The sequence below is a fragment of the Oncorhynchus gorbuscha genome, linkage group LG04, assembly GCF_021184085.1.
Source record: "Oncorhynchus gorbuscha isolate QuinsamMale2020 ecotype Even-year linkage group LG04, OgorEven_v1.0, whole genome shotgun sequence".
In the NCBI taxonomy this organism is placed as follows: domain Eukaryota; kingdom Metazoa; phylum Chordata; class Actinopteri; order Salmoniformes; family Salmonidae; genus Oncorhynchus; species Oncorhynchus gorbuscha.
In genome coordinates this window covers 2,520,532-2,547,828 of record NC_060176.1, presented here as the reverse complement: position 1 = coordinate 2,547,828, position 27,297 = coordinate 2,520,532, and the positions used below count along the sequence as shown (strand labels likewise).

The following is a 27,297-nucleotide window of genomic DNA, read 5'->3' as shown; positions in this document are numbered from 1 at the left end:
GGAAAAGGAGGAGGCTTGCAAACTGAAGAACACCATCCCAACCATGAAGCACGGGGGTGGCAGCATCATGTTGTGGGAGTGCTTTGCTGCAGGAGGGACTGGTGCACTTCACAAAATAGGGAGGAAAATTATGTGGATAAATTGAAGCAACATCTCAAGACATCAGTCAGGAAGTTAGAGCTTGGTCACAAATGGGTCTTCCAAATGGACAATGACCCCAAGCATACTTCGAAAGTTGTGCCAAAATGGCTTGAGGACAACAAAGTCAAGGTATTGGAGTGGCCATCACAAAGCCCTGACCTCAATCCCATTGAAGATTTGTGGGCAGAACTGAAAAAGTGTGTATGAGCAAGGAGGCCTACAAACCTGACTCAGTTACACCAGCTCTGTCAGGAGGATTGGGCAAAAATTCACCCCACTTATTGTGGGAAGCTTGTGGAAGGCTACCCAAAACGTTTGACCCAAGTTAAACAATTTAAAGGCAATGCTACCAAATACTAATTGAGTGTATGTAAAATTCTGACCCACTGGGAATGTGATTAAAGAAATAAAAGCTGAAATAAATCACTCTACTATTATTCTGACATTTCACATTCTTAAAATAAAGTGGCAATCCTAACGGACCTAAAACAGGTAATTTTACTAGGATTAAATGTCAGGAATTGTGAAAAACTGAGTTTAAATTACTGCAGCTGCTTTACGCAACAAAAAAATATCTACTTTTTGCACAGTAGGCCTATTTATCCTGGTCCTTCAAATCTTATCAGTGACAGACGCCGAAGGCAAAGACGAACATTGTGTGAGACTGTGGGCTTTCCGTCCCGGATGACCATCCCCTCTGCCATTCCATTCCTACGTTGACACATTCAGAGCTAGCCGAGCTAGCTAGGCAGCAACAGTTCAACTAGGCAGAGGTAAAACAGGGTGTGTTTCACACAAATGGCTCAACATTTACAATGAAGAAAATTAAATCACCTATATCTTGACGACCACTGCGTGCTCAATGACGGTCTGCCGCGGTCTCAGCGATTGACATGGACTCTTGTGATAAGGTAAAGACGGATTTTCTCTGCGAAGTAATGACGGAACCGATTATGTCTGGTAACGGCACAACTAGCTTTAGTTAGCTAATGGGAATATGAAGCTAGCTAGCTAGGCCCAAAACGTATCTGCAGGTAACAATGTCCCTTTTAATGTTTTAGAAGTGTCCGTGAGTTTATCCGATGTTTGATTATTGTCAATGATTTGTCATCTAACGAGATCACTACGCGTACTAGGCATGCGTGTAAGTAAAGACAAGTGAACTAGCTAACTAGCCAGTTAGCTAAGCAGCTTTTATACGCTTGTCATTTTGGATGGCCAATATCTCATCTGTTCTCCCTGATATGCTGATCTATGTACTAGATATGTTTTAATTGAGGCTAACTGTATTGATAATCTAACTAAACTAGTTACAGTACCTATACTGTCACAACGTGTTGACATTAATGACCGTTCATGTCAACATATCGGTTGACATGAACTGACTTAGCTATCTGGTAAACTTTGATGTTTGACACACCGTTAAATAACTAGCTAGATAGTTATTATAATACGGACCAGGGTAAGTTAACTAGCTAGATAGTGACCAGTTACCAGAAACCTCCAGTCTGCAGTGAGTGTGTGGTAGATTGTTGACAACTAACTAGCCCGCTGATTCGCTCTGGAGGAATGTCCGGTTCTTTTGCATTTGAATCGCATTCCATTGAGTGACTCCTGCTGCGCATAGGGCAACTTAACTATGATGCAAGTTAGCTACTCTATTATGTGGTCTAACTTACTGTAAGTGCCCATTTAAAATGTCATATTTTAGGCTTAATTCCATGACAGTATATGGCACCATAGTTTAGGCCACAGAGGGCTGCCATCTAGTATACTGCAGGGTATTGTTTTCAGCTGGCTATTTCTTGAACTGAGTTGTTGGTTAAGGGTTTGACAGTAAGCATTTCACAGTAAGGTCGACACCTGTTGTAATCGGCGCGTAAAATGTGATTTGATTTGGATGAAGTCCTCCTGTGTCACCATCAGATGCCACATCGGCTGAGTTTTGGTCCACAGTGATGTGATGATGGTGCATGGGAGACTCAAGGACCCAAGATGGTTTCATGCTTGTGATATATTTTTCAAAATGTAGTGTACATGCACACACTGGAGCTCGCTCATCCACCCACCACTCTATTGCTCCCTCTCTTGCCCCCTCCCATTCAACAACAGTGAAAGAACAATACAACTTCTCTCTTTCCAGCTGAGAATGTTAGAAGACAATGAATCGGAGACAAAAGCTTGAATGGATAAAGGGTTTGATGGTTGATGGCCCAGTAGTCCCACCCAGTTTTGCCAGGCCAGTGCTGCCCTGGCTTTTTCACCACACATCTGGAGCTGAGCTCCACTTATAGAAGCAATTAGGGTTAAGTGCCTTACTCTAGGGCACATCTACAGATTTTTCACCTAGTCGGTTCGGGATTCGAACCAGCGAACTTTCAGGGTGACTGGCCTTACCCTCTAACCGCTAGGCTACCTGCTAATGCATCTTCCATAATCGCTGCTATTCTCTCTCTTCCTCGCTCTAACACGCATACACACACACACACACACGCCAACCTGCAGCCTTTTCCATAATCGCTGCTATTCTCTCTCTTCCTCGCTCTAACACGCATACACACACACACACGTCAACCTGCAGCCTTTTCCACAATCGCTGCTATTCTCTCTCTTCCTCGCTCTAACACGCATACACACACACACACACACACATCAACCTGCAGCCTTTTCCATAATCGCTGCTATTCTCACTCACATCCCAGGCGCTAATCAATCACATACAACTCCGTCTGAACAAACAACCTACACCTTCACACCAGCGGAATGGAGAATGGCACCCAGAGTTAAAGAACCCAGACCTGGACACAGCCAGGGACTTCCTGGCTGAATCTCCCCCAGCCAGGGCATACATGTTTGGAGTCTCCTTTCCCTGGTGGACTAGGGCTGGAGTCCTATAGTAACTGACTCTGTTGTAGCTAGTTGTGTAATTGGCTTATCCTGGTTGGGCCACCATCCTCACTCCTCAACTGATCCTCTCAGGCCTAATCTTGTAACTGTCTCCCCTGTCACCTATAGCCAGGCCTACCTCCTGTAACGTCACCTATAGCCAGGCCTACCTCCTGTAACGTCACCTATAGCTAGCCAGGCCTACTTCCTGTAAAGTCACCTATAGCTAGCCAGGCCTACTTCCTGTAAAGTCACCTATAGCTAGCCAGGCCTACTTCCTGTAACGTCACCTATAGCTAGCCAGGCCTACCTCCTGTAACGTCACCTATAGCTAGCCAGGCCTACTTCCTGTAAAGTCACCTATAGCTAGCCAGGCCTACTTCCTGTAACGTCACCTATAGCTAGCCAGGCCTACTTCCTGTAACGTCCTTTATACAAAGTAGCCAACCCCGTCACCTAAAGTTTAAATTTACCAACCTCTCCTCTATCAGCATCCTTGTCATCTAAAGTAACACAACCAACCCCTCTGTTTTGTGTAACTAACTTCACGTAATTATCTAAAGTAACCAGCTCTCTTTAGAGTAGTCCTAACCATCAAACCTCATATGGAAACAAATCATGGTTAATTTAAAATGTCATATTTTTCTCTAGGCTTAATTCCATGACAGTATATGGCACCATAGTTTATGCCACAGAAGGCTGCCATCTAGTATACTGCAGGGTATTGTTTTCAGCTGGCTACGTCACCCCTAGCGCTCTGTGTTGACCAGTCAGGACCCCTGGATCTATCAGATGTCAGCCCACACTGCCCACGAACAGTACAGTAGCACTGGGAAACAATGGCGGTGTGTGTGGTGTGTGTTCACTGCTGTACTGATGCTGGATTCATACATTCCGACCCTGGCTGGGAGAATGGAGTGTCTTTGTGTCGTGAACTCGTGTCAACTCTCCCTCTTCCTTTCCTCCTCTCAGAATGAAAGGGGTGGATGAGGTTGATCTATCCTCTGACCGCAGCTGCCCGCCCCAGTGATAGGTCTGGACTCCATCTCAAATGGCACCCTATTGAGCTCTGGTCAAAAGTAGTGTACTATGAAAGGAATAGGGTGCCATTTGGGACTGAAGCAGCAAGTCCCGATGTGTCAGCTGGGCAGGAAGGCCTGTGATTCAGTCAACATGATGTCAATGGTCAGTTTTGATAAGAGGTGAACCTAGATAAACAGTCCAATGGTCATGACTTAGTAGTCAGACCCAGTTCAGTGTTTCCATATCAGTGTTTAAAGTCCCCTGAAGCAGCATTCATCAGGACTACAAACAAACATTAATTCAATTGATAGCAAAATGTGATTTGGTCGAGGCAACAGAGCAGGGTGGGGGAAGAGGAGAGGGAATAGTGGTGAGGGGTTGTAGAGATGGTCTGTGTTTCTTCAGTTTCACCCAGAACCCACCCACCCATCCAGACAGACAGACAAGTAAAAGCTCATTGAGAGTGCTTTGACTACATTCCTTTAAGACACTGAGCTGTTGACCTGTTGTAAATATTTCCCAGCTTTGACCCAGGCTGTCATCCTGTTATTGTCCCATCTAGTGGCCTACAGTATCTTTCCACTCTTCCAATCCACTGATGATACCAATACTAGAGCAGTAGGCTGCATCTCATCTGACCTATCCAAACCCTGGAGGACATTGTTTCAAACAATGGATAATTGTCATCCTTTGTATTTTATTTTCAGAGAGGTAGGCCTCTGTTGATTTGACATGGTACTGTGGTTTGTGATGTGTCGGGTAGCTGTACAGGTATGTTTGACACATACTTTGTGACACACATTTTATGATGGATATTTTATGACTAGAGGTCGATCGATGAATCGGAATGGCCGATTTCAAGTTTTCATAACAATCGGAAATCTGTATTTATAAAAATAAAATAAATAAATAAATCTTTTTTTTCTTTACTTAATCTTTATTTAACTCGGCAAGTCAGTTAAGAACACATTCTTATTTTCAATGACGGCCTAGAAACGGTGGGTTAACTGCCTCGTTCGGGCAGAACGACAGATTTTCACCTTGTCAGCTCGGGAGATCCAATCTTGCAACCTTACAGTTAACTAATCCAACGCAATAACGACCTGCCTCTCTCTCGTTGCACTCCACAAGGAGACTGCCTGTTACGCAAATGCAGTAAGCCAAGGTAAGTTGCTAGCTAGCATTAAACTTATGTTATAAAAAACAATCAATCGTAATCACGAGTTAACTACACATGGTTGATGATATTACTAGATATTATCTAGCGTGTCCTGCGTTGCATATAATCTGACTGAGCACACAAGTATCTAAGTATCTGACTGAGCGGTGGTAGGCAGAAGCAGGCGTGTAAACATTCATTCAGACAACACTCTCATGCGTTTTGCCAGCAGCTCTTCGTTGTGCGTCAAGCATTGCGCTATTTATGACTTCAAGCCTATCAACTCCCGAGATGAGGCTGGTGTAACCGAAGTGAAATGGCTGGCGAGTTAGAGCGCGCTAATAGCGTTTCAAACTTCACTCGCTCTGAGCCTTGGGGTAGTTGTTTCCCTTGCTCTGCATGGGTAACGCTGCTTTGATGTGGCTGTTGTCGTTGTGTTGCTGGTTCGAGCCCAGGGAGGAGCGAGGAGAGGGATGGAAGCCATACTGTTACACTGGCAATAGTCTACGGTTAATTAAATACTAATGTAGAGGGAAATAGTCCTATAATTCCTAGAATAACTACAACCTAAAAATTTCTTAACTGGGAATATTGAAGACTCATGTTAAAAAGAACCACCAGCTTTCATATGTTCTCATGTTCTGAGCAAGGAACTGAAACGTTAGCTTTCTTACATAGCGCTTATTGCACTTTTACTTTCTTCTCCAACACTTTGTTTTTGCATTATTTAAACCAAATTGAACACATTTCATTATTTAGTTGAGGCTAAATTGATTTTATTGATGTATTATATTAAGTTAAGTGTTCATTTAGTATTGTTGTAATTGTCATTATTACAAATACATTTTAAACCGGCCGATTAATCGGTATCAGATTTTTTGGTCCTCCAATAATCATTATCGGCGTTGAAAAATCATAATCGGTCGACCTCTTTATGACCTGTATTATTTTGACATTTCATCATAGCCTTCCTCCCCTCCACACCCACGCACACCACACACATACATACCACACCCACGCACACCACACACACACATACATACCACGCACACCACACACACACACATTCATACCACACACACGCACATTCATACCACGCACACCGCACACCACACACGCACACCACACACACATTCACACATTCACACGCACACCACACACACACACATACATACACACACACGCACACCACACACACACACATACATACCACACACACGCATACATACCACACACACGCACACCACAAACCACCACCTCTGTACCTGTGGCATGATAGCAATAGAGGTAGGCCCACAGAATTAAATAGAACAATTGAATTAAAGGATCTTTATGGGTAGGCTGTGTCCTAGTTGACATTGTCTTTAGAGACCTTATGTAACACATAGTTAGCTACTAGTGTAATCTCTCTGGGAAGAATGAGCAGCTAAATATAGCTGGCCCATAAAGTTCTCCTGAAGATGCTGGGTGACTGAGTCATTACCACCCCGGGTCTGCTGGTTGCTCTCTGGTGGCTCTGAGGTGAAGTTTCCCCTAGGTACAGATCTAGGATCAGCTTCCCCTCCCCCAATCCTAACGTAAACCAATAGTGGGGGAAATGCAAAACTAACTCAAGATCAGCATCTAAGGGGCACCTTCAGGGCCAGACTTGGACCAGGCAGGTCCATAGGAAAGGAATGTCTCAGGACAGAATGCTGATGGTAGGAGTGCTACCTAGTGTTTAATGTTAGTGGTAGCTGGTAGGGAGAGGGGCTCTTTGGAGGAAAGGGGCAAAAAATGTTTACCAATGAAGCATAACAGTTCCAAGGCACTCCCTAAAATGCTGTATTGTGTTGGCATAACTTAATAGGAAGGGTTAGGCTGAAAGCACAGGTATTGGACTGTGTAATAAATAATAATAATAATAATAATAATAAATGCCATTTAGCAGACGCTTTTATCCAAAGCGACTTACAGTCATGTGTGCATACATTCTACGTATGGGTGGTCCCGGGGATCGAACCCACTACCCTGGCGTTACAAGCGCCATGCTCTACCAACTGAGCTACAGAAGGACCTCAGTCAGTCATGTTCTCTGAGTACAAGGAAACAGTCCTCTGCTCTCCACACCACTCTGATCTGATCAGTGTCAGACCAACCAGGAAGTGTTTCTATTGCACCAGGTTACATGTTGCTGTGTCTGTCTGCTACACTCACACGTCCCCTGATCACACTGCTCTAAGGTCAACACTTTGTTATGCTTTCATCGTCTGTGACCGACCTGGCACCCTATTCCCTATATAAGTAAATAGCCTTGTTCACATTAAAACAGCCCATAGCGCAGGAGCCTATCGCCTGCTTCGTTAGGCAGCTTGATGTACTGTAGGTAGCCAGGTAGCCTAGTGGTTAGAGTGGCTAACCAGCAGGTAGCCTAGTGGCTTTCGGTTACTAGTTCAGCCAGTAACCGAAAGGTTGCTAGATCGAATCCCCGAACTGACAAGGTGAAAATCTGTCGTTCTGCCTCTGAACAAGGCAGTTAATCCACTGTTCCTAGGCCGTCATTGTAAATAAGAACCAATTCCTAACTGTCTTGCCTTCTTAAACAAAGGTTAAATAAATAAAAAATACCCCTGGGCAGGATGCTATTCTATGTTCCCTGGTCAAAGTAGTTCACTATTGTAATAAGGTGTATTTTCAGAGACAGCCATTGACTCCAACTCTCCATTCTCAGATCCAGTGAAAAGTTGTTTCTCTTGTTGCCAGTTGTTTCATTTGTCGTGAAGGAACCAGTTCTGTTGTTTTGGCTGTGTCGTGGAGATGTTGCCAGATGAAGTCATGAGTTATGTTAATAATTAGTCTAGCCTTGGCACCCTATTCTATTCTCGCTGGGTGAAGTAGCGAGCTGCTCCTTAGGTAACATACCTACTCAGACTTTCCTGAGTCTGTCTGGTGCGTTGCGAGGTGATTCTGTCCAGTCAGGTCCTCTCCTGTCAGGTCCTGTCCTCTCCCTCCTGTCAGGTCCTGTCCTCTCCCTCCTGTCAGGTCCTGTCCTCTCCCTCCTGGCAGGTCCTCTCCTGTCCTCTCCCCTCCTGGCAGGTCCTCTCCTGTCCTCTCCTCTCCCCTCATGGCAGGTCCTCTCCTGTCCTCTCCTCTCCTCTCCTGGCAGGTCCTCTCCTGTCCTCTCCTCTCCTGGCAGGTCCTCTCCTGTCCTCTCCTCTCCTGGCAGGTCCTCTCCTGTCCTCTCCTCTCCTGGCAGGTCCTCTCCTGTCTTGTCCTCTCCTGTCCTCTCCTGTCTTGTCCTCTCCTCTCCTGTCAGGTCCTGTCCTCTCCTCCTGTCCTCTCCTGTCAGGTCCTCTCCTCTCCTGTCAGGTCCTGTTTGGTCCACTCCTCTCCTGTCAGGTCCTCTCCTGTCAGGTCCTCTCCTGTTAGGTCCTGTTAGGTCCTCTCCTGTCAGGTCCTGTCCTGTCAGGTCAGGTCCAGTCCTCTCCTGTCAGGTCCTGTCCTCTCCTGTCAGGTCCTCTCCTCTCCTGTCAGGTCCTGTCCTCTCCTCTCCTGTCAGGTCCTGTCCTCTCCTCTCCTGTCAGGTCCTGTCCTCTCCTCTCCTGTCAGGTCCTGTCCTCTCCTCTCCTGTCAGGTCCTGTCCTCTCCTCTCCTGTCAGGTCCTGTCCTCTCCTCTCCTATCAGGTCCTGCCCTCTCCTCTCCTGGCAGCTCCTGTCCTCTCCTCTCCTGTCAGGTCCTCTCCTCTCCTATCAGGTCCTGCCCTCTCCTCTCCTGTCAGGTCCTGTCCTCTCCTCCCCAGTCAGGTCCTGTCTGTGACGTCCGTGTCTGTCTGTCTCTCCTTGCAGGATGTGAAACTGTCAGCCGAAGTGGAGCCGTTTGTCCCACAAAAGAATGGTCTGGAAGGAGCGCTGGTCACCATGAGCGTGTCTGGAGGAGGAGAAGGAGGAGGGGGGGTAGAGCCCACCCCAATCCCCAGTTACCTCATCACCTGCTACCCTTTTGTCCAGGAGAATCAATCCAACAGGTAGACACATCACCCTACATCTTATAGTCCCTAGATCATGCAGCCTACACCCTACACACTAAGGGCAGGTTTCCTGGACACAGATTAAGCCTAGTCCTGGATTAAAAACCATATTCAATGGGGAATTTCTGAGCACATGTCTTTTCATTCAAAACTAGGCTTAATCTGTCTCTGGTAATTTGACCCTAAGAGTCTGAGGTGCGACTGTCACTGATACAATCTGTATTAGAACTACCCTGCCTCTGTACCTGAGCTGCTGACAGTTAGCCTAGCATTAGCTCGGAAAGAATCTCTATGGAGTCCAGGAATATTCCTGTTTCTGGCCCTCCTACAGGAATATTCCTGTTTCTGGCCCTCCTACAGGAATATTCCTGTTTCTGGCCCTCCTACAGGAATATTCCTGTTTCTGGCCCTCCTACAGGAATATTCCTGTTTCTGGCCCTCCTACAGGAATGTGCCTGTTTCTGGCCCTCCTACAGGAATGTGCCTGTTTCTGGCCCTCCTACAGGAATGTGCCTGTTTCTGACCCTCCTACAGGAATGTGCCTGTTTCTGACCCTCCTACAGGAATGTGCCTGTTTCTGACCCTCCTACAGGAATGTGCCTGTTTCTGACCCTCCTACAGGAATGTGCCTGTTTCTGACCCTCCTACAGGAATGTGCCTGTTTCTGACCCTCCTACAGGAATGTGCCTGTTTCTGACCCTCCTACAGGAATGTGCCTGTTTCTGGCCCTCCTACAGGAATGTGCCTGTGCCCATGTCAGGGAAAACTGATAGGGTCTTCCTTCTGATTCACCTAAGGAAACCCCCATATACTGTGTGAGTGTTACACACAGCTAGGCTGTGAATGATCAGTTACCACCCAGGGATGTGATCAGGGCAGAAAAATATACCAGGCACTCTGATTTTTAAATAAAAACACACCAAAAACAGATGACCATGCTTTGTAACGTTTCTAAAAACAAGAAATGTGATATTACTCTTTCATTTTTTTGTGACTGGATTTTTTAAACCAAAATATCATAGACAAATTGTTGAGTTGGCCCTTTAAGGGCGGGAGGTTACCTTGGTGTGTGCGATTTGGGATCTGACTCTTTGCTATCAGTTGAAGCAACAGACTCAAACTAATGTTGAAAAGCTACTGAACTTGTGAGCAAAACAATGTAAATAGCCAAGGAACACAAAGACAAAGTCTCACTTTGTAGACGTTTGTGGAACGTAAGACCAACGTTTATGTCTGTGCACAGTGCCTCCAAAAGGAATCTATCAGCATTTCACTCAGTGAGCTCAGCTGTGCCAGATGGGACATATAGTTGAAGTCTCTGAGTTTACACACACCTTAGCCAACTCAGTTTTTCACAATTCCTGACATTTAATCATAGTAAAAAATTCTCTGTCTTAGGTCAGTTAGGATCACCACCTTGTTTTAAGACTGTGAAATATCAGAATACTAGTAGAGAATGATTTCCGCTTTTATTTCTTTCATCACATTCCCAGTGGGTCAGAAGTTTACATACAGTCAATTAGTATTTGGTAGCATTGCCTTTAAATTGTTTAACTAAGGTCAAATGTTTCAGGTAGCCTTCCACAATAAGTTGGGTGAATTTTGGCCCATTCCTCCTGACAGAGCTGGTGTAACTGAGTCAGGTTTGTAGGCCTCCTTGCTCATACACTCTTTTTCAGTTCTGCCCACACATTTTCTTCGGGATTGAGGTCTGGGCTTTGTGATGGCCACTCCAATACCTTGACTTTGTCCTCAAACCATTTTACCACACTTTGGAAGTATGCTTGGGGTCATTGTCCATTTGGAAGACTCATTTGTGACCAAGCTTTAACTTCCTGACTGATGTCTTGAGATGTTGCTTCAATATATCGACATAATTTTCCTCCCTCATGATGCCATCTATTTTGTGAAGTGCACCAGTCCCTCCTGCAGCAAAGTACCCTGACAACATGATGCTGCCACCCCTGTGCTTCACGGTGTGGATGGTGTTCTTCGCCTTGCAAGCCTCCCCCTTTTTCCTCCAAACATAGTGATGGTCATTATGGCCAAACAGTTCTATTTTTGTTTCATCAGACCAGAGGACATTTCTCCAAAAAGTACGATCTTTGTCCCCATGTGCAGTTACAAACTGTAGTCTGGTTTTTATATGGCAGTTTTGGATTAGATGAACCAGACTTGTGGAGGTCTACACTTTCTTTTCTGACGTCTTGGCTGATTTCTTGTGATTTTCCCATGATGTCAAGCAAAGAGGACCTGAGTTTGAAGGTAGGCCTTGAAATACATCCACAGGTACACCTCCAATTGACTAAAATTATGTCAATTAGCCTATCAGAAGCTTCGAAAGCCATGATATTTTCTGGAATTCTCCAAGCTGTTTAAAGGCACAGTCAACTTAGTGTATGTAAACTTCTGACTCACTGGAATTGTGATACAGTGAATTATAAGTGAAATAATCTGTCTAAACAATTGTTTGAAAATGACTTGTGTCATGCACAAAGTAGATGTCCTGACCGACTTGCCAAAACTATAGTTTGTTAACAAGAAATTTGTGGAGTGGTTGAAAAATGAGTTTTAATGACTCCAACCTAAGTGTATGAAAACTTCAGACTTCAACTGTAGGTTTGATATTTCTTTGTGGAATTAGCAGCTTTGAAACAAAATACTTTAAATACTTTAAAAACAGATACTGCAACATTTTCTGAACACTAACTCACATGTGCTCATACTTGACTTTGGACTTTTTATTCAGGAATGTAATGCTCCCACTGTAGAGTCCTGCACATTGACCACCCGCCAATGGGGTTGGTGAAATATACATTTTACCCGCAGGTGTTGGGTGTTAATTCTATGCCCTGGATGTGATCGAGGGCTGTCGACCTGTGTGTGTGTCCTGTGCGTTTCTCTTTGTCGGGTGTCGGGTGTTAACTTTATGCCCTGGATGTGATTGAGAGCTGTCGACCTGTGTGTGTGTCCTGTGCGTTTCTCTTTGTCGGGTGTTAATTCTATGCCCTGGATGTGATTGAGAGCTGTCGACCTGTGTGTGTGTCCTGTGCGTTTCTCTTTGTCGGGTGTCGGGTGTTAACTTTATGCCCTGGATGTGATTGAGAGCTGTCGACCTGTGTGTGTGTCCTGTGCGTTTCTCTTTGTCAGGGGTGATCTGCCTCTTGCTGCACGTTCGTTTCCTTCCTGTCTGTTTTGAATAGCAGGAAGTGGTCTCTCAAGACCACCGGCTGTGAAAATGTCAGCTGGATCCTTGTCACACACACACACACACACACACACACACACACACACACACACACACACACACACACACACACACACACACACACACACACACACACACACACACACACACACACACACACACACACACACACACACACACACACACACACACACACACACACACACAGTCAGCTCTACACTGATATCAGCAGTGTAACAAGCTTTGTCTTAGTTTGACACAGTTTTCTCTGGCTTCCTACGGGTATATTAGTCCTAATAAGTTTGAAATATCCAATAAATGTCGTTCCACTTCATGACTGTGTCCCACTTGTTGTTGATTCTTCACAAAACAGTTTAATATCTTTATGTTTGAAGCCTGAAATGTGGCAAAAGGTCACAAAGTTCAAGGGGGCCGAATACTTTCGCAAGAAACTGTATGTTGTATATTCATACAATCATAACTACACCAGTCATTTGTTCTCTCCCTCCCCTCTACAGACAACAGCACCCTATGTATAGTGGAGGAGGGGACCTGCGCTGGCAGCAGCCCAACCCCAGCCCAGGTGGTCCGTACCTAGCTTACCCCATCCTGTCCTCCCCCAGCCTCCAGTCTCCAATGACTACACCTACTACCAGATCATGCCTGCACCCTGCCCGCCCATGATGGGCTTTTACCAGGTAGGTAGCTGAAATGTTAGGGGTTAGAGGCAGACCAGAAGTCAGAAGGTTGCTAGTTCAAATCCTGGGCGAGGAGATAGAACAGGGAAGTGAATTAGCAACCCGGAGGGCTGCTGGTGTCAGATCTCAGGTACTATTCACCTTCAATGTGCCCTTTCGCTTGGTAGGTAGTGGAGTGTGTTGTTTTTGGGAGAAGAGGTTTACAAGACTAGTAGCCTGAAGAAATGGTTAGGAGAACAGAAGAAGTGGAGGATAAATGTTCATTGTCACAGGTACTATTCATTGCCAATGTGCCCTTTAGCATGGTAGGTAGTGGAGTATGTGTGAATGTTTGGCACAGATGGAAAATACAGTTGTTCTGTTCCTCTACCAGCCCTTCCCAGGAACGTACGCCGGGCCCCTGCAGCCTGGCGTGGTAAACCCTATATCAGCTGACGTCAGCGAGAGACCGGCCGCTCTCGGACAGGCGTTTGGACTAGCTAATCAGAGAGGTGGGAGGGGCATGGGCAGACCTGCCGTTCTACCCAAGGTAAGAGGTTAGAGGTCAAACATGTTATTCTGCTGGTCTACCCTAATGCAAGGTGCTCAGGTCCATACTTCATTTTTACATTACTGATCAATTAATACCATCAATGAATTCATTAATTAATACCATTAATTGGGTCGTATAACATCAATATACAAAATCATGTTTAATGTTATTATAGTCTATGTTCTATCAGCAGCAGCAGGTGGGGTTGTGTCAGTCCCTGAGGGCCAGAAGGCCCCCCATGAGGACTGTAGCTGTCCAGAAGGAGGTGTGTTCCTCGGGGCCAGATGGACGGACCAAGACAGTCCTACTCGTGGACGCTGCCCAACAGACTGGTACGTTTATAACCAGTAACATACTAGTTGAGCCCAGGGTTTGACTCAGGTTTGCATTGCCAAACCCCTGTATACTGGTCTAAAGTATGTCCACAGATGAATGAGGGCCTAACTCTTCTCTAACTTCTGTACAGGGTTGTGTACTGACTGTATGTGCCTGACTGTGGTCTAAGCCTTCATTACAGTATAAGCCTTCATTACAGTATAAAGGCTTTACATAATGAAACTACACAGTCAACCACAGAGCATCTAGATCCTACTGAGCTTAGAGAACAGGTTTACAATGATGACGCTTCATCATACTGAGACACTATGGCTACGTTTACACAGGCAGCCAAGTCTATTTATTTTCTTTTGACCAATCAGATCAGCTCTGAAAAAGATCTGATGTGAAAAAATCTGTGATTTGTCAAAAGACAAATTAGTGGAAAAAACATCACAACTGGTTTGCCTGTGTAAACGGAGCCTATGATACCCATCCTGCTGGGAAGACCGTAGGAATGTAGAGTTTCAGGTTGGAGAGGTCTACTCTGCACGTGTGCAGTACGTGTTGTCCTCTGTGATACCTCTGACTGGGGGAATAATGCTACTTTGTATTTTTTTAAACCTTTATTTAACCAGGAAGGGCTCATTGAGTTTAAAATCTATTTTTCAAGAGCGCCCTGGCCAAGATAGGCAGCACAGAGTCATTACAAAAAAATGACAGATAAGACAACATGAAAAACTACAAGTAATCTAGTAAAAACCATTGAATTCACAAGAGTATTTAACAGCAAATTAAAAACATTGACAGGTCAGGGAATCAGCCTCAAAAAATCCTTCATCAGTGATTTAAAAACACCAATCGGGACAAGTTCTTCCAGTTTAAAAGTATTTTGTGAGGTGTTCCAAGACGATGGCACAGAGGACGTAAAAGCCCTTTTACCAAATTCAGTTGGGACATTTGGAACAGTTAGCAGGATAAAGTCCAGTGAAGTACCCACCACATTTCTGAACAATAAAAATGCACAAATAAAAAGGTAGTAAACCCAAAATGGCTTTGTAAATAAACGTATACCAGTGACTGAGCCTACGAGTGACTAGAGAATTCCAGCCAACCCTGGTATACAAAGTGCAGTGGTGCGTAAGGGTTTTAAAATCAATCACAAAGTGCCATGGTAAAGGGTGTCAATTGATCTCAAACACTGAGTGCAAGCATTCATATATAAAATATCCCTATAGTCTAGTAAAGGCATAAATGTAGCTGACACTAGCCTCCTTCTGGCTTCAAAAGAAAAACAGGCCTTATTCCTAAAATAAAATCCCAATTTCAACTTCAATTTTTGTAAGTTGTTGAATATGCAATCTAAAAGAGAGGCCGTCATCAATTAAAATTCCAAGATATTTATATGAGGTTACAACTTCAATCTCCTTGCCCTGACAGGTAGTAATAGGCGAAAGGTTCAGAGGTCTATTTCTTGCATTAGAAAACGCCATTAGTTTAGTTTTGTCAGTATTGAGGATAAGCTTCAATTGACACAAGGTATGTTGAACAGTATAAAAAGCAGTTTGCATGTTCTGGAAAGCTTTTGTAAGAGACGAGGCACAACATTAAATAATAGTATCATCAGCATAAAAATGAGGTTGTGCATTTTGGACATTTTTGTCTAAATCATTTATATAAATAGTGAATAAGAGAGGACCAAGTACAGAGCCTTGGGGCACACCATTCAAGACAGACAATTTAACAGACATAAGCCCATCAAATTGAGTGCACTGAGTTCTATCAGACAGATAGTTAGCAAACCATGCAACTGCATGCTCTGAAAGACCTACACTCAACAATCTCTGCCTTGGTATAGCATGATCAACTGTATCAAAAGCCTTAGAGGGATCAATAAAAAGTGAGACACAGTGGTGTTTTTGTCAATGGCTTCAGTGATATCATTTAAAACCTTCATGGCTGCTGTAATTGTGCTATGCTTCTTCCTGAAGCCCGATTGGTACATTGATAAAATGAGTTAGTTTTTATTTACTATTTTAGCTGTTCACTTACAAGGGTTTCAAGTATTTTCACCAGGGGTGACAGCTTTGAGATTGGCCTATAATTATTTAAACGAGTTGGATCTCCCCCTTTTAAAAGTGGTAGGACAAATGCTACTCAATGTGACTAAGAGTTAGATCCATAATGAGATGGACATCACATTGGTTGTTAACCAGTAAAGGTGCAATAAGCATCTAAATGCTACTTCTCTGCTTGCCACTGCTTCTGTCTGCTCTTTGGGGTCAAGGCCGGGTTACTGTAGAGCTCTTTGGGGTCAAGGCCGGGTTACTGTAGAGCTCTTTGGGGTCAAGGCCTGGTTACTGTAGAGCACTTTGGGGTCAAGGCCGGGTTACTGTAGAGCTCTTTGGGGTCAAGGCCGGGTTACTGTAGAGCTCTTTGGGGTCAAGGCCTGGTTACTATAGAGCTCTTTGGGGTCAAGGCCGGGTTACTGTAGAGCACTTTGGTGTCAAGGCCGGGTTACTGTAGAGCTCTTTGGGGTCAAGGCCTGGTTACTGTAGAGCACTTTGGGGTCAAGGCCGGGTTACTGTAGAGCACTTTGGGGTCAAGGCCGGGTTACTGTAGAGCACTTTGGGGTCAAGGCCGGGTTACTGTAGAGCTCTTTGGGGTCAAGGCCGGGTTACTGTAGAGCTCTTTGGGGTCAAGGCCGGGTTACTGTAGAGCTCTTTGGGGTCAAGGCCGGGTTACTGTAGAGCTCTTTGGGGTCAAGGCCGGGTTACTGTAGAGCTCTTTGGGGTCAAGGCGGGTTACTGTAGAGCTCTTTGGGGTCAAGGCCTGGTTACTGTAGAGCTCTTTGGGGTCAAGGCCGGGTTATTGTAGAGCTCTTTGGGGTCAAGGCCGGGTTACTGTAGAGCACTTTGGGGTCAAGGCCGGGTTACTGTAGAGCACTTTGGGGTCAAGGCCGGGTTACTGTAGAGCACTTTGGGGTCAAGGCCGGGTTACTGTAGAGCACTTTGGGACAACCGCTGATGTAAAAAAAAAAAGGGCTTTAATAAATACATTTGGGGCTGGTTTCCTGGACCAAGATTATGTCTGGTCCTAGACTAAAAAGATATCTCCATTTAAATATATCTTTAGTCCAAGGACTAGGCTTAATGTATTGATAGATTGATCTGTGATATCTGTCTGTCTGTAGACTTCCCAGGGGACAATGCGTGTGGTCGTGGTGCGTTGGAACGGGAGCGGGCCAGCCCCCTGCTGTGGAAGAACCTTCCCCGGAGAAGGCGGGCCTCGCACCCTGCCGAGAGCTCCAGCGAGGCGGACATCGACAGCGACAGCGGATACTGCAGCCCCAAACACAACCAGCAGGCCCCGGGGGTTACGCAACACAATGCCCACGCTGCTATAGCTCCTACGGTAGGCCCTAACTCTAACCCGGTGGTAGACCCAACACTATACTGCTGTTTAGTACTGTGGTGTCCAACACAACTATCAGGCCCCGGGGGTTACGCAACACAATGCCCACGCTGCTATAGCTCCTACGGTAGGCCCTAACTCTAACCCGGTGTTAGACCCAACACTATACTGCTGTTTAGTACTGTGGTGTCCAACACAACTATCAGGCCCCGGGGGTTACGCAAACACAATGCCCACGCTGTTATAGCTCCTACGGTAGGCCCCCTTTAACCTTAACCACTGTCCACAGCTTCTACAATGGTAGGCCCTATCCCTTACCCTAACTCTATAGTACTGTAGCCTCAAACACAAGGTAACCCTGACCCCAGACCTAGCTATAACCTAACCTTCACGTGCATGACTGAAGTGAAATATCTGACATGCTTCTTCCCTCTCTCTCTCTGTCTCCGTCTCTCTCTCTCTGTCTGTCTCTGTCTCTCTCCGTCTCTCCGTCTCTCCGTCTGTCTGTCTGTCTGTCTGTCTGTCTGTCTGTCTGTCTGTCTGTCTGTCTGTCTGTCTGTCTGTCTGTCTGTCTGTCTGTCTGTCTGTCTGTCTGTCTGTCTGTCTGTCTGTCTGTCTGTCTGTCTGTCTGTCTGTCTGTCTGTCTGTCTGTCTGTCTGTCTGTCTGTCTGTCTGTCTGTCTGTCTGTCTGTCTGTCTGTCTGTCTGTCTGTCTGTCTGTCTGTCTGTCTGTCTGTCTGTCTGTCTGTCTGTCTGTCTGTCTGTCTGTCTGTCTGTCTGTCTGTCTGTCTGTCTGTCTGTCTGTCTGTCTGTCTGTCTGTCTGTCTGTCTGTCTGTCTGTCTGTCTGTCTGTCTGTCTGTCTCTGTCTCTGTCTGTCTGTCTGTCTGTCTGTCTGTCTGTCTGTCTGTCTGTCTGTCTGTCTGTCTGTCTGTCTGTCTGTCTGTCTGTCTGTCTGTCTGTCTGTCTGTCTGTCTGTCTGTCTGTCTGTCTGTCTGTCTGTCTGTCTGTCTGTCTGTCTGTCTGTCTGTCTGTCTGTCTGTCTGTCTGTCTGTCTGTCTGTCTGTCTGTCTGTCTGTCTGTCTGTCTGTCTGTCTGTCTGTCTGTCTGTCTGTCTGTCTGTCTGTCTGTCTGTCTGTCTGTCTGTCTGTCTGTCTGTCTGTCTGTCTGTCTGTCTGTCTGTCTGTCTGTCTGTCTGTCTGTCTGTCTGTCTGTCTGTCTGTCTGTCTGTCTGTCTGTCTGTCTGTCTGTCTGTCTGTCTGTCTGTCTGTCTGTCTGTCTGTCTGTCTGTCTGTCTGTCTGTCTGTCTGTCTGTCTGTCTGTCTGTCTGTCTGTCTGTCTGTCTGTCTGTCTGTCTGTCTGTCTGTCTGTCTGTCTGTCTGTCTGTCTGTCTGTCTGTCTGTCTGTCTGTCTGTCTGTCTGTCTGTCTGTCTGTCTGTCTGTCTGTCTGTCTGTCTGTCTGTCTGTCTGTCTGTCTGTCTGTCTGTCTGTCTGTCTGTCTGTCTGTCTGTCTGTCTGTCTGTCTGTCTGTCTGTCTGTCTGTCTGTCTGTCTGTGTCTCTGTCTGTGTCTCTCTGTCTGTGTCTCTCTGTCTGTGTCTCTCTGTCTGTGTCTCTCTGTCTGTGTCTCTCTGTCTGTGTCTCTCTGTCTGTGTCTCTGTGTCTGTGTCTCTGTGTCTGTGTCTCTGTGTCTGTGTCTCTCTGTCTGTGTCTCTCTGTCTGTGTCTCTCTGTCTGTGTCTCTCTGTCTGTGTCTCTCTCTCTGTGTCTCTCTCTCTGTGTCTCTCTCTCTGTGTCTCTCTCTCTGTGTCTCTCTCTCTGTGTCTCTCTCTCTGTGTCTCACTCACTCACTCACACTCTCCGTCTCTCTCTCTCTCTCTCTGACTTCTCTCTCTCTCTCTCTGTCTCTCTCTCTCTCTGTCTCTCTCTGTCTCTGTCTCTCTCTGTCTCTGTCTCTCTCTGTCTCTGTCTCTCTCTGTCTCTGTCTCTCTCTCTCTCTCTCTCTCTCTCTCTCTCTCTCTCTCTCTCTCTCTCTCTCTCTCTCTCTCTCTCTCTCTCTCTCTCTCTCTCTCTCTCTCTCTCTCTCTCTCTCTCTCTCTCTCTCTCTCTCTCTCTCTCTCTCTCTCTCCAGGGAGTGGATGCAGGTGTAATGACAGGTAGGCTTTGTTTTTATGATTCATCATTTGATTTCTGATAAGACAGATGATTACCTTGCCTTTCCCCTTGGCTGTGTCCTGTATTATTACCTTTGTCTCTCTCTCTGTGTGTGTAGCGGTAAGCTGGGTGAACGTAGCATCTCAGGCCTCTCAGAGGCCGTGGTCAGACAACAGGACCACCCCGTTCCAACGGACAGGGAAGACCCTGATCAGAGGAACTACTCGCAGGTACAATGGACCTCACCTGGGCAACTGTAATTAAATCTCTGACTGACCCTCTCACCCCCAATGTCTTTCTCTCCCCCCCAGCAGGACTTCCATGCAGGGTACTCAGGGGGGCGTGTATGTTCTAACCCCACCCCCGCACACAGTAACGGTGGTCTGCAGCAGAGACGGCTCCAGCCCGGACTGGGCTCTGGGACGGTGCTTGCTCCTGAGCCACTCTACTTTGAGGTGGGAGAAATCTACATGAAATTCTGTATTTGACAATATGCATTTCATATGCATTTGGAATCAAATCCTTACTTGAGATACAGGATTTAAATGACAGTTGTGTCTCCATTAATAGTTCTTCATATTCTTCAGTTCTTCATGTATCTGTTTGTTTCCATCTTGGTCAGTGTGTATTAGGAGTTAGTGAGGCTGTAGATGTAGAGAAGGTATTGTGAAGGAGGTATTGTGTGAACTAGTCCTCAGTCAGTGTGTATTAGGAGTTAGTGAGGCTGTAGATGTAGAGAAGGTATTGTGAAGGAGGTGTGAACTAGTCCTCAGTCAGTGTGTATTAGGAGTTAGTGAGGCTGTAGATGTAGAGAAGGTATTGTGAAGGAGGTATTGTGTGAACTAGTCCTCAGTCAGTGTGTATTAGGAGTTAGTGAGGCTGTAGATGTAGAGAAGGTATTGTGAAGGAGGTATTGTGTGAACTAGTCCTCAGTCAGTGTGTATTAGGAGTTAGTGAGGCTGTAGATGTAGAGAAGGTATTGTGTGAACTAGTCCTCAGTCAGTGTGTATTAGGAGTTAGTGAGGCTGTAGATGTAGAGAAGGTATTGTGAAGGAGGTATTGTGTGAACTAGTCCTCAGTCAGTGTGTATTAGGAGTTAGTGAGGCTGTAGATGTAGAGAAGGTATTGTGTGAACTAGTCCTCAGTCAGTGTGTATTAGGAGTTAGTGAGGCTGTAGATGTAGAGAAGGTATTGTGAAGGAGGTATTGTGTGAACTAGTCCTCAGTCAGTGTGTATTAGGAGTTAGTGAGGCTGTAGATGTAGAGAAGGTATTGTGAAGGAGGTATTGTGTGAACTAGTCCTCAGTCAGTGTGTATTAGGAGTTAGTGAGGCTGTAGATGTAGAGAAGGTATTGTGTGAACTAGTCCTCAGTCAGTGTGTATTAGGAGTTAGTGAGGCTGTAGATGTAGAGAAGGTATTGTGTGAACTAGTCCTCAGTCAGTGTGTATTAGGAGTTAGTGAGGCTGTAGATGTAGAGAAGGTATTGTGAAGGAGGTATTGTGTGAACTAGTCCTCAGTCAGTGTGTATTAGGAGTTAGTGAGGCTGTAGATGTAGAGAAAGGTATTGTGTGAACTAGTCCTCAGTCAGTGTGTATTAGGAGTTAGTGAGGCTGTAGATGTAGAGAAGGTATTGTGAAGGAGGTATTGTGTGAACTAGTCCTCAGTCAGTGTGTATTAGGAGTTAGTGAGGCTGTAGATGTAGAGAAGGTATTGTGTGAACTAGTCCTCAGTCAGTGTGTATTAGGAGTTAGTGAGGCTGTAGATGTAGAGAAGGTATTGTGAAGGAGGTATTGTGTGAACTAGTCCTCAGTCAGTGTGTATTAGGAGTTAGTGAGGCTGTAGATGTAGAGAAGGTATTGTGTGAACTAGTCCTCAGTCAGTGTGTATTAGGAGTTAGTGAGGCTGTAGATGTAGAGAAGGTATTGTGAAGGAGGTATTGTGTGAACTAGTCCTCAGTCAGTGTGTATTAGGAGTTAGTGAGGCTGTAGATGTAGAGAAGGTATTGTGAAGGAGGTATTGTGTGAACTAGTCCTCAGTCAGTGTGTATTAGGAGTTAGTGAGGCTGTAGATGTAGAGAAGGTATTGTGAAGGAGGTATTGTGTGAACTAGTCCTCAGTCAGTGTGTATTAGGAGTTAGTGAGGCTGTAGATGTAGAGAAGGTATTGTGAAGGAGGTATTGTGTGAACTAGTCCTCAGTCAGTGTGTATTAGGAGTTAGTGAGGCTGTAGATGTAGAGAAGGTATTGTGAAGTGAAGGATTGTGTGAACTAGTCCTCAGTCAGTGTGTATTAGGAGTTAGTGAGGCTGTAGATGTAGAGAAGGTATTGTGAAGGAGGTATTGTGTGAACTAGTCCTCAGTCAGTGTGTATTAGGAGTTAGTGAGGCTGTAGATGTAGAGAAGGTATTGTGAAGGAGGTATTGTGTGAACTAGTCCTCAGTCAGTGTGTATTAGGAGTTAGTGAGGCTGTAGATGTAGAGAAGGTATTGTGTGAACTAGTCCTCAGTCAGTGTGTATTAGGAGTTAGTGAGGCTGTAGATGTAGAGAAGGTATTGTGTGAACTAGTCCTCAGTCAGTGTGTATTAGGAGTTAGTGAGGCTGTAGATGTAGAGAAGGTATTGTGAAGGAGGTATTGTGTGAACTAGTCCTCAGTCAGTGTGTATTAGGAGTTAGTGAGGCTGTAGATGTAGGTAGAAGGTATTGTGTGAACTAGTCCTCAGTCAGTGTGTATTAGGAGTTAGTGAGGCTGTAGATGTAGAGAAGGTATTGTGAAGGAGGTATTGTGTGAACTAGTCCTCAGTCAGTGTGTATTAGGAGTTAGTGAGGCTGTAGATGTAGAGAAGGTATTGTGAAGGAGGTATTGTGTGAACTAGTCCTCAGTCAGTGTGTATTAGGAGTTAGTGAGGCTGTAGATGTAGAGAAGGTATTGTGAAGGAGGTATTGTGTGAACTAGTCCTCAGTCAGTGTGTATTAGGAGTTAGTGAGGCTGTAGATGTAGAGAAGGTATTGTGAAGGAGGTATTGTGTGAACTAGTCCTCAGTCAGTGTGTATTAGGAGTTAGTGAGGCTGTAGATGTAGAGAAGGTATTGTGAAGGAGGTATTGTGTGAACTAGTCCTCAGTCAGTGTGTATTAGGAGTTAGTGAGGCTGTAGATGTAGAGAAGGTATTGTGAAGGAGGTATTGTGTGAACTAGTCCTCAGTCAGTGTGTATTAGGAGTTAGTGAGGCTGTAGATGTAGAAGGTATTGTGAAGGAGGTATTGTGTGAACTAGTCCTCAGTCAGTGTGTATTAGGAGTTAGTGAGGCTGTAGATGTAGAGAAGGTATTGTGAAGGAGGTATTGTGTGAACTAGTCCTCAGTCAGTGTGTATTAGGAGTTAGTGAGGCTGTAGATGTAGAGAAGGTATTGTGAAGGAGGTATTGTGTGAACTAGTCCTCAGTCAGTGTGTATTAGGAGTTAGTGAGGCTGTAGATGTAGAGAAGGTATTGTGAAGGAGGTATTGTGTGAACTAGTCCTCAGTCAGTGTGTATTAGGAGTTAGTGAGGCTGTAGATGTAGAGAAGTATTGTGAAGGAGGTATTGTGTGAACTAGTCCTCAGTCAGTGTGTATTAGGAGTTAGTGAGGCTGTAGATGTAGAGAAGGTATTGTGAAGGAGGTATTGTGTGAACTAGTCCTCAGTCAGTGTGTATTAGGAGTTAGTGAGGCTGTAGATGTAGAGAGAAGGTATTGTGAAGGAGGTATTGTGTGAACTAGTCCTCAGTCAGTGTGTATTAGGAGTTAGTGAGGCTGTAGATGTAGAGAAGGTATTGTGAAGGAGGTATTGTGTGAACTAGTCCTCAGTCAGTGTGTATTAGGAGTTAGTGAGGCTGTAGATGTAGAGAAGGTATTGTGAAGGAGGTATTGTGTGAACTAGTCCTCAGTCAGTGTGTATTAGGAGTTAGTGAGGCTGTAGATGTAGAGAAGGTATTGTGAAGGAGGTATTGTGTGAACTAGTCCTCAGTCAGTGTGTATTAGGAGTTAGTGAGGCTGTAGATGTAGAGAAGGTATTGTGTGAACTAGTCCTCAGTCAGTGTGTATTAGGAGTTAGTGAGGCTGTAGATGTAGAGAAGGTATTGTGAAGGAGGTATTGTGTGAACTAGTCCTCAGTCAGTGTGTATTAGGAGTTAGTGAGGCTGTAGATGTAGAGAAGGTATTGTGAAGGAGGTATTGTGTGAACTAGTCCTCAGTCAGTGTGTATTAGGAGTTAGTGAGGCTGTAGATGTAGAGAAGGTATTGTGAAGGAGGTATTGTGTGAACTAGTCCTCAGTCAGTGTGTATTAGGAGTTAGTGAGGCTGTAGATGTAGAGAAGGTATTGTGTGTGAACTAGTCCTCAGTCAGTGTGTATTAGGAGTTAGTGAGGCTGTAGATGTAGAGAAGGTATTGTGAAGGAGGTATTGTGTGAACTAGTCCTCAGTCAGTGTGTATTAGGAGTTAGTGAGGCTGTAGATGTAGAGAAGGTATTGTGTGAACTAGTCCTCAGTCAGTGTGTATTAGGAGTTAGTGAGGCTGTAGATGTAGAGAAGGTATTGTGAAGGAGGTATTGTGTGAACTAGTCCTCAGTCAGTGTGTATTAGGAGTTAGTGAGGCTGTAGATGTAGAGAAGGTATTGTGAAGGAGGTATTGTGTGAACTAGTCCTCAGTCAGTGTGTATTAGGAGTTAGTGAGGCTGTAGATGTAGAGAAGGTATTGTGAAGGAGGTATTGTGTGAACTAGTCCTCAGTCAGTGTGTATTAGGAGTTAGTGAGGCTGTAGATGTAGAGAAGGTATTGTGAAGGAGGTATTGTGTGAACTAGTCCTCAGTCAGTGTGTATTAGGAGTTAGTGAGGCTGTAGATGTAGAGAAGGTATTGTGAAGGAGGTATTGTGTGAACTAGTCCTCAGTCAGTGTGTATTAGGAGTTAGTGAGGCTGTAGATGTAGAGAAGGTATTGTGAAGGAGGTATTGTGTGAACTAGTCCTCAGTCAGTGTGTATTAGGAGTTAGTGAGGCTGTAGATGTAGAGAAGGTATTGTGTGAACTAGTCCTCAGTCAGTGTGTATTAGGAGTTAGTGAGGCTGTAGATGTAGAGAAGGTATTGTGAAGGAGGTATTGTGTGAACTAGTCCTCAGTCAGTGTGTATTAGGAGTTAGTGAGGCTGTAGATGTAGAGAAGGTAGAAAGGTATTGTGTGAACTAGTCCTCAGTCAGTGTGTATTAGGAGTTAGTGAGGCTGTAGATGTAGAGAAGGTATTGTGAAGGAGGTATTGTGTGAACTAGTCCTCAGTCAGTGTGTATTAGGAGTTAGTGAGGCTGTAGATGTAGAGAAGGTATTGTGAAGGTATTGTGTGAACTAGTCCTCAGTCAGTGTGTATTAGGAGTTAGTGAGGCTGTAGATGTAGAGAAGGTATTGTGAAGGAGGTATTGTGTGAACTAGTCCTCAGTCAGTGTGTATTAGGAGTTAGTGAGGCTGTAGATGTAGAGAAGGTATTGTGAAGGAGGTATTGTGTGAACTAGTCCTCAGTCAGTGTGTATTAGGAGTTAGTGAGGCTGTAGATGTAGAGAAGGTATTGTGAAGGAGGTATTGTGTGAACTAGTCCTCAGTCAGTGTGTATTAGGAGTTAGTGAGGCTGTAGATGTAGAGAAGGTATTGTGAAGGAGGTATTGTGTGAACTAGTCCTCAGTCAGTGTGTATTAGGAGTTAGTGAGGCTGTAGATGTAGAATTGTGAAGGTATTGTGTGAACTAGTCCTCAGTCAGTGTGTATTAGGAGTTAGTGAGGCTGTAGATGTAGAGAAGGTATTGTGAAGGAGGTATTGTGTGAACTAGTCCTCAGTCAGTGTGTATTAGGAGTTAGTGAGGCTGTAGATGTAGAGAAGGTATTGTGAAGGAGGTATTGTGTGAACTAGTCCTCAGTCAGTGTGTATTTGGAGTTAGTGAGGCTGTAGATGTAGAGAAGGTATTGTGAAGGAGGTATTGTGTGAACTAGTCCTCAGTCAGTGTGTATTAGGAGTTAGTGAGGCTGTAGATGTAGAGAAGGTATTGTGTGAACTAGTCCTCAGTCAGTGTGTATTAGGAGTTAGTGAGGCTGTAGATGTAGAGAAGGTATTGTGAAGGAGGTATTGTGTGAACTAGTCCTCAGTCAGTGTGTATTAGGAGTTAGTGAGGCTGTAGATGTAGAGAAGGTATTGTGTGAACTAGTCCTCAGTCAGTGTGTATTAGGAGTTAGTGAGGCTGTAGATGTAGAGAAGGTATTGTGAAGGAGGTATTGTGTGAACTAGTCCTCAGTCAGTGTGTATTAGGAGTTAGTGAGGCTGTAGATGTAGAGAAGGTATTGTGTGAACTAGTCCTCAGTCAGTGTGTATTAGGAGTTAGTGAGGCTGTAGATGTAGAGAAGGTATTGTGAAGGAGGTATTGTGTGAACTAGTCCTCAGTCAGTGTGTATTAGGAGTTAGTGAGGCTGTAGATGTAGAGAAGGTATTGTGTGAACTAGTCCTCAGTCAGTGTGTATTAGGAGTTAGTGAGGCTGTAGATGTAGAGAAGGTATTGTGAAGGAGGTATTGTGTGAACTAGTCCTCAGTCAGTGTGTATTAGGAGTTAGTGAGGCTGTAGATGTAGAGAAGGTATTGTGAAGGAGGTATTGTGTGAACTAGTCCTCAGTCAGTGTGTATTAGGAGTTAGTGAGGCTGTAGATGTAGAGAAGGTATTGTGAAGGAGGTATTGTGTGAACTAGTCCTCAGTCAGTGTGTATTAGGAGTTAGTGAGGCTGTAGATGTAGAGAAGGTATTGTGAAGGAGGTATTGTGTGAACTAGTCCTCAGTCAGTGTGTATTAGGAGTTAGTGAGGCTGTAGATGTAGAGAAGGTATTGTGAAGGAGGTATTGTGTGAACTAGTCCTCAGTCAGTGTGTATTAGGAGTTAGTGAGGCTGTAGATGTAGAGAAGGTATTGTGAAGGAGGTATTGTGTGAACTAGTCCTCAGTCAGTGTGTATTTGGAGTTAGTGAGGCTGTAGATGTAGAGAAGGTATTGTGAAGGAGGTATTGTGTGAACTAGTCCTCAGTCAGTGTGTATTTGGAGTTAGTGAGACTGTAGATGTAGAGAAGGTATTGTGAAGGAGGTATTGTGTGAACTAGTCCTCAGTCAGTGTGTATTAGGAGTTAGTGAGGCTGTAGATGTAGAGAAGGTATTGTGAAGGAGGTATTGTGTGAACTAGTCCTCAGTCAGTGTGTATTTGGAGTTAGTGAGGCTGTAGATGTAGAGAAGGTATTGTGAAGGAGGTATTGTGTGAACTAGTCCTCAGTCAGTGTGTATTAGGAGTTAGTGAGGCTGTAGATGTAGAGAAGGTATTGTGAAGGAGGTATTGTGTGAACTAGTCCTCAGTCAGTGTGTATTTGGAGTTAGTGAGGCTGTAGATGTAGAGAAGGTATTGTGAAGGAGGTATTGTGTGAACTAGTCCTCAGTCAGTGTGTATTAGGAGTTAGTGAGGCTGTAGATGTAGAGAAGGTATTGTGAAGGAGGTATTGTGTGAACTAGTCCTCAGTCAGTGTGTATTAGGAGTTAGTGAGGCTGTAGATGTAGAGAAGGTATTGTGAAGGAGGTATTGTGTGAACTAGTCTTCAGTCAGTGTGTAATGGTATGTTAGAGATGTACAAGTTAGGTGTTTGGTCAATTCTAAAGTCTGTTTCAGGATGAGGATGAGTTTCCAGAGCTGGTCTCAGGAGGGGCACAGAGGAACATCAAACCAGACCCTAACCCTTC

At 44.9% G+C, this 27,297-nt stretch overlaps 2 pseudogenes; both read left to right on the top strand.

Moving 5' to 3' along the window:
• The window catches only part of LOC124033459, a 130,759-nt pseudogene that overhangs the window by 68,902 nt on the left and 34,560 nt on the right, over positions 1-27,297 (top strand).
• Positions 782-27,297, top strand: part of LOC124033525 — a 26,854-nt pseudogene continuing 338 nt past the window's right edge.